This window comes from Peromyscus californicus, unplaced genomic scaffold (assembly GCF_007827085.1).
Source record: "Peromyscus californicus insignis strain IS unplaced genomic scaffold, ASM782708v3 Scaffold_20__1_contigs__length_68692818, whole genome shotgun sequence".
In the NCBI taxonomy this organism is placed as follows: domain Eukaryota; kingdom Metazoa; phylum Chordata; class Mammalia; order Rodentia; family Cricetidae; genus Peromyscus; species Peromyscus californicus.
The window spans coordinates 67,746,875-67,752,874 of record NW_026294503.1 but is presented as its reverse complement, the minus strand read 5'-3'; the positions used below and the strand labels follow the sequence as shown (position 1 = coordinate 67,752,874).

The following is a 6,000-nucleotide window of genomic DNA, read 5'->3' as shown; positions in this document are numbered from 1 at the left end:
GCCCTGCGAAGCGGCTTGTGGGAGGTGGTTTTTCTTTTCTTTTCTGTAAATAGTCAATCTCTTCTTGTGATGACCTCACCCCCGCCAGATGTGTCTTCGAATCCCAGCAGAATGAAGCATTTAAAAAAAATTAAATCAAAATTTCGAATTAATCCGATGTGAACTATGTTTATTTTATTTAGGATAGAGGACCAAGCAATTTTACTCTGGTGGATTTTATTGGCTTCTGTATCCAGTGATAAATTTTACTGGATTTGTTTTTTATTAGCAAAAGAATTTTTAGGACTGTATCCATATCTAAACTCCCTGAGTTTCAGAGACATCTTCTTTACATAGAGGTGAGAAGTCCCACGGGGACAGGAGATGTGTTATCCTACCAGGACAGATGACAATGCTCTCCTTTGCTTCTGTTTTTTTTTTTTTTTAGAATTCCTCCCCCCCCGCCCCCTTTTTTCTTCCTATTCTGTATTCTGTCAGCACAAGCCATCCAGAGAAAGGCCCCTTTATGGAGAAATCACTTCCCTTTTGAAGAAATAACAACTATGTTCACAAGTACGCCCTGTAAGGTATTCCTCAACGGTAGTCCCCAAAGGTTTTCCATCCTGGTCTCCAGAGCCGCCACTCCTCTCAACTCTGATAGTTCTTCTTGCAGACCATAGCATGACTACATTTCCCAGAACTCTCTGCGGTTTGTTGTGGCCATGTGACTCAATTCTAGTCAAAGGCATGTATGCTTGCTGGCCAAAAGTTTAAGAAATGTGTCTTGACCCCCTTCTCCTATGCCTCCTCTGTTCTTCCTCTGTCGTGATGATGCAGATCCAGAGACCCTAGGGAACAGTACAGACACAAGACGAGAAGTGACTGGATCACATGTAAGTGGAAGCCACCCAGTGACTGGAACCATCTATTTATTAGGTCTTTCCCTAAATGGAGGGGTAACCTTCTACAGTGTTGGAAGCAATGGACTTTTTGGAGTGTACCACATCCCAAACCATCCTTCATAACATATCCTTTAAAAAAGAAAATGGGATATAATACATCTTTATCATTTCATATAAATGCTGATTACTCTGTAGGTGTGGTGGCTCATGCCTAAAATCCCGGTACTTGGGAGGCTGAGGCAGGAGGATCACCAGAATTTCAAGATCAGTTTAGGATACAGAGTGAGACCTTGTCTCAAAATCTAAAATAAATAAATAAATAAATAAATAAATAGTTAGCTGAGTTTAGCTAATCCTGGCACTTGAGAGGCAGAGGCAAGAGGATTTCTGAGTTTGACGCTAGTCTGGTCTACAGCACAAGTTCCAGGACAGCCAGGGCCACACAGAGAGATCATGTCTTGAAAAACAAACAAACAAACAATAGCCAATGAATGTTAGATAACCCTTCTTGGCCTTGGATTCAAACTACAGCATAAGAAGCTGGGGGAATAGCTCGATGGTTAACAGCATTCATCTGCTCTCCCAGAAGACCCAAATTTGATTCTCAGTACCCACATCAGTTGACTTACAGTAGCCTGCAACTCCAGCTCCAGAGAGCCAGTGTTTCTAGTTTCCAAGGGCACATGCAATCATGTGCACATATCCCCACACAGACGTGTACACATATACATAATTAAAAATAAAATCAATATATATATAAAAACAACCCAGGATACCCCAAGACTCTCCATTACCCCAAGGGTCCTATAACGACATCAAGCTAAGTACACAATGTCAAATCTGTAGTTAGAACGTCCTTGAAGTTTGGAGACTCTGAATTTGGTTTACTGTGTAATCTTCTCTCTTCCCTCACCAAGAATCACTCAAGTTTACATTCCTGCAGAGGATAGAAGGTAGATTTTTGGCTTCTTTACATCCATTTCAACTTTGTGTTTCTCTTCTCTCATCCCTGACTGAGTCCATGGCAGTTAAAGTGATGAGTAGAGTTGGAGATTGGCTCAAACAATTTTCTAGGAATTTGATTTGTGGAAACTAAGTAGACCAGGGTGGAAACTATGTAGCACTAAAGGAAGAGGAATTTTGGAAAATAGTTGACATACAGACAGAAATCCAGATCTTGTCAATTCAGGATTTTAAGTATAGTTTCAAAATTACTCAAGTTTGTGTATTTCCAAACCTGAGACTAACCATTCATTTCACAAGGTTGTCTGTGAACTGCACCAGCTGATTTCTTGCAAAGGTAGCTGGCATGAAAACGTTTTCTACCAAAGTGATGAGGAAATATTGAATTGATTCACCCAAATGGCTCTGTCCTCTTCCATGTATAGATAAGTGAAATTCACTGTCAGGAAATGTATTGACCCTTGCCAACACCAGGAATGGGCGGTCTCCTCTCTGCAGCTACATCTCACATTCTGCCATTTCTCTCATGGAAATCCAAGAAGCTGCCTCACAGCCAGCTCCCTTCCAGACTCTGGTACGTTTGTGACACCTGCATATCTCTTTACATGTCAAGTGCTTTTACTCACTGGGCCGTCTCTCCAGCCCTTGCATGTCTCTTTATAACTAGTGTGACATAGTCATGCTGGTCTTGGGGTTGTCAGATGGTGAGAAGACCTGTCAGTTACAGTGTGCTAAATGGAGAAAAGAACCACTAACAGTACACCACACTTTGACATGGACACAAGATTTTAGTTCTGTCTGTGGATAATAATAGAAAATGTCAGCCCTGTACTGGGTTCATTTTAATATTCAGGCAGGTGGCAGCGGGAAGTGAATCTGTTAACCAGAAAACTTTCATCTTCTGCTTTTGGCTTGCAGCTAGTCCGTTGGAATTACACAGTTGTCTTTTTCTTTTATTTTCTTAAGACCAAATCTCATGGAGCCCCAAATGGCCTTGGACTCATTATGTAGCCAACATTGAACTGATTTTCCTGCCTCCACCTCTCAAGTTTTGGGATTACAGGCATACATCACCACATTGGGTTTATGTGCTGCTGGTGATTGAATCCATGGCTTCATGGACACTAGGCAAGCCCTCTACCAACTGGGAAGCATCTCCAGCCTCGTAGGTGTGCTATCACAGATACAGGCTATTAAATGGCAGCAGTGCCTTACGAGGCTTAGCTAGAGGAAGAGATGATACATATGAAACACAAAGCATTTAAGTCTGTGGGTAAGATTACTCTACACTTGGGAACTTGTTTTACATAAGAGGCCAGGGAGGATTTCCATGTCCGTAGTTAGCACCTCACTGCACCTGGAAACTACTCTTATCTTTGGAGAGAGCAACGTTGTGTTGAAGTTTGAATTGTTCCATTATGGATGACTGCAAGGCATAGTTTCTCTGGGTTAATTTCCAATCTTTGAATTCATTTTAAAAAGTTTACAGGGGCTAGAGAGACGGCTTAGGATAAAGAGTACTTGCTGCTCTTAAAGAGGACCTGAGTTCAGTCCCCAGCATTCACATTAGACAACCCACAACTGCTTGCAACTCCAGTTCTGGGTGATTTGACAGCCCCTGAATGTGGTGGTATTTTACTTATACTGAAATGTGATTTTAATTGTATGTTAATAAATAAAGTTGTCTGGGGGTCAGAGCTATTAGAGTCATAGCAAGTGCGTGGCAGCAGTGGCGCACGCCTTTAAGGACCTGGAGGGCGGTACATTCAGGCAGTGATGAGGCAGTCACATGTTCCTGAAAGTAACTGCTTGTGCTTACACACACACACACTTGCTCACACACACATTCACACACATAATTAAAAATAAATCTTAAAACATGAAAGAAAGAATAAGGAAAATATACAGCATGTTATTTTCATCAGAGTCTACCTCTGGAAGCTAAATAAGAGGAAAGGGCTTGCATTCAGAGAGGCTGTGGGTCCATGTGGTGATCTGTGTGGGCTGCTGGATAATGGAATGGGGTTGAAGAATGTCACATCCTTTCCCTTTCTGTGACACTTTGAATACTAGATTTTTTTTAATTTATTCAAGCAGATATAGATAGGTGCTAGACTAGAGACAGGGGCATGTCTAAGATGACCTCTTGAGGACTCTTTTTTGCCTTTGGCTTCTATAATTCCCTGACAACAGCTGTACCTGTAAAATGTGTCGGATCCAGTAGTAGGGTCAGGGGCTGCTGTCACTTGGCAGTCATCAACAACATGACCCTGGCAAAGACTTTGGAATAAAAACATCAGGAAAATAAACACTCAAAGCTCCATAGTCAGAGAAGTGGCTAGGAGCTGTCAGGTTGAAATACTGGTCTATTTAGGAAGGGAAGGAAAAGGAGCAAGGCCTCCAGCTCTCTCCTGTCTCTGAGAAAATACCCCTCTCGCAGCATAGCTGATGCCAAACACATCAAATTAATTAAGGAAAGAGATAGGAGAAATACTATGGCTGATCAACTACTCTAGCCAGGGTGTCAATCACTGCAGTCAGGAAGAGGGCATTGCAGGGCCTGGGGAGGGAAATACCGGGAAGAAGTGAGGCAGGTTCCTGAATGTAGAGAGCTCACCCCATCCGTTCAGGGACTTGTAACATAGACTCAGGACCTATATTGCAAGGCATGTAATCAGACTAAGCCACAATGGAGGTAAGGAACAGGCACACTGGGGAGGGAATGAGAGCTGAGGCAGGAGCTGGATTAAGGGGACAGTTCCCACACACCACTGCTCTGTCCCAGCTTGGGTAAAAGCTCTGCAGCTCAGAGCTCAGGAGAGGTGTGCTGGTGAGAGGGCAAGTGTCTGAGCAAAAACTTTTATCAGAGAGTCAGGAAGGGAATTCTGGGAAGCTGAGTAACTGGAGCTCTGCCAAAATAATAGGAATTGCACAGGGATTTCGGACACAAGATCAGTGGAAGGGGATATAACTGTTGACCTATCTACCCTTTAGCAAAGAGGTCAAGTCCAAGCAAACAAGAATGATGCAGACATCTCTGGTCAGCTGTAGTGGGAAAACAGAGAAAGGAGCCTGCTTCACTGACTCCAGCCTCAAGTGACAGTGTATTAGAACCAGAATTAAAGAAGGTGTGTGTGTGTGTGTCCTCGTTCATGGGTTAAAGGTTACACATATATGTTTTTATGCATTCTGACTGTGCTTCCTGTTGAAGAGTTTACAACAGCATACAAAAAATACATCAGTAGGCTGGTGTACTATATTGACAGACCAATGATAGGGAATAATACAATACATATATAGATACATGAACATACAGATGCCGAAAAACATTCATGTTGATGTTGGAAATGCATATATAGAAAGATTTCTTTGTTGGTTGTTTGATTTTTTTCCAAGACAGAGTTTTTCTGTGTAGCTCTTGCTGTCCTGGAACTCATTTTATAGACCAGGCTGGATATACATGACTAGAGGTTCCATATTTCATAAGATGTGATGTGTCACACAGACAGTAACACTGAGAATGAACTGCTCCCTGGTTACCTGTTCTACATAAATGTTGAAAAGGTGTCCTCTGATGATGACTGCATTTACTCAACTGTCAGAACAATGGGATGGTTAATTTAGTCAATGAAAAAAATTCATGTGGTTGTTCACTTGGCATTGGATAGTTAAAAAAAAAAAAATTAACAGTTTAAGTGGATACCTCTTTCCAGTGTCTGTATCGTGGGTGTGCCTGCCCAGCCTGTCACAAGAGGACTTGAGCCCTCCTCTTCTTTACTTTCACACCAAAACCAAGTAAGGGAATTTGTTCAGGGCCCTGAGGTAGCCACACTCTGAAAGCTTACTGCTGTATAACAATATACTAAATGCTTTATCTATGTGCTACATAAAAGAACAGAGAGACCATCAAATGGTATCACACTCTCTTGAAAGCTCTTGTTACAATACTTGCTCTCATTACAATATCCTGTTGGGGAGAGAAAAGAAATCTGGAGCTGGTAAACTTTACCCTGAATGTCAACAGGAGACTAATCCCATAATACAGCAGCCTGAGATAACCTGTGTCTCAAAGCCATGCTGGCTGTGATTACTTAGCATTTATATAGCACGTTATCTGGCTCCTGTATGTCAGTATCATTAATAGGAGATAACTCAC

The 6,000-nt window shown here is 42.0% G+C and overlaps 1 long non-coding RNA gene across 1 annotated transcript in view; it reads right to left on the bottom strand.

The window, feature by feature from the left end:
- Window positions 1-430: 430 nt before the first annotated feature.
- Window positions 431-6,000, bottom strand: part of LOC128117179 (uncharacterized) — a 109,548-nt gene continuing 103,978 nt past the window's right edge. Inside the window, exon 4 of the long non-coding RNA XR_008220725.1 lies at window positions 431-827. This is a non-coding gene — a long non-coding RNA (uncharacterized LOC128117179). The remainder of the gene's footprint in view (window positions 828-6,000) is intronic.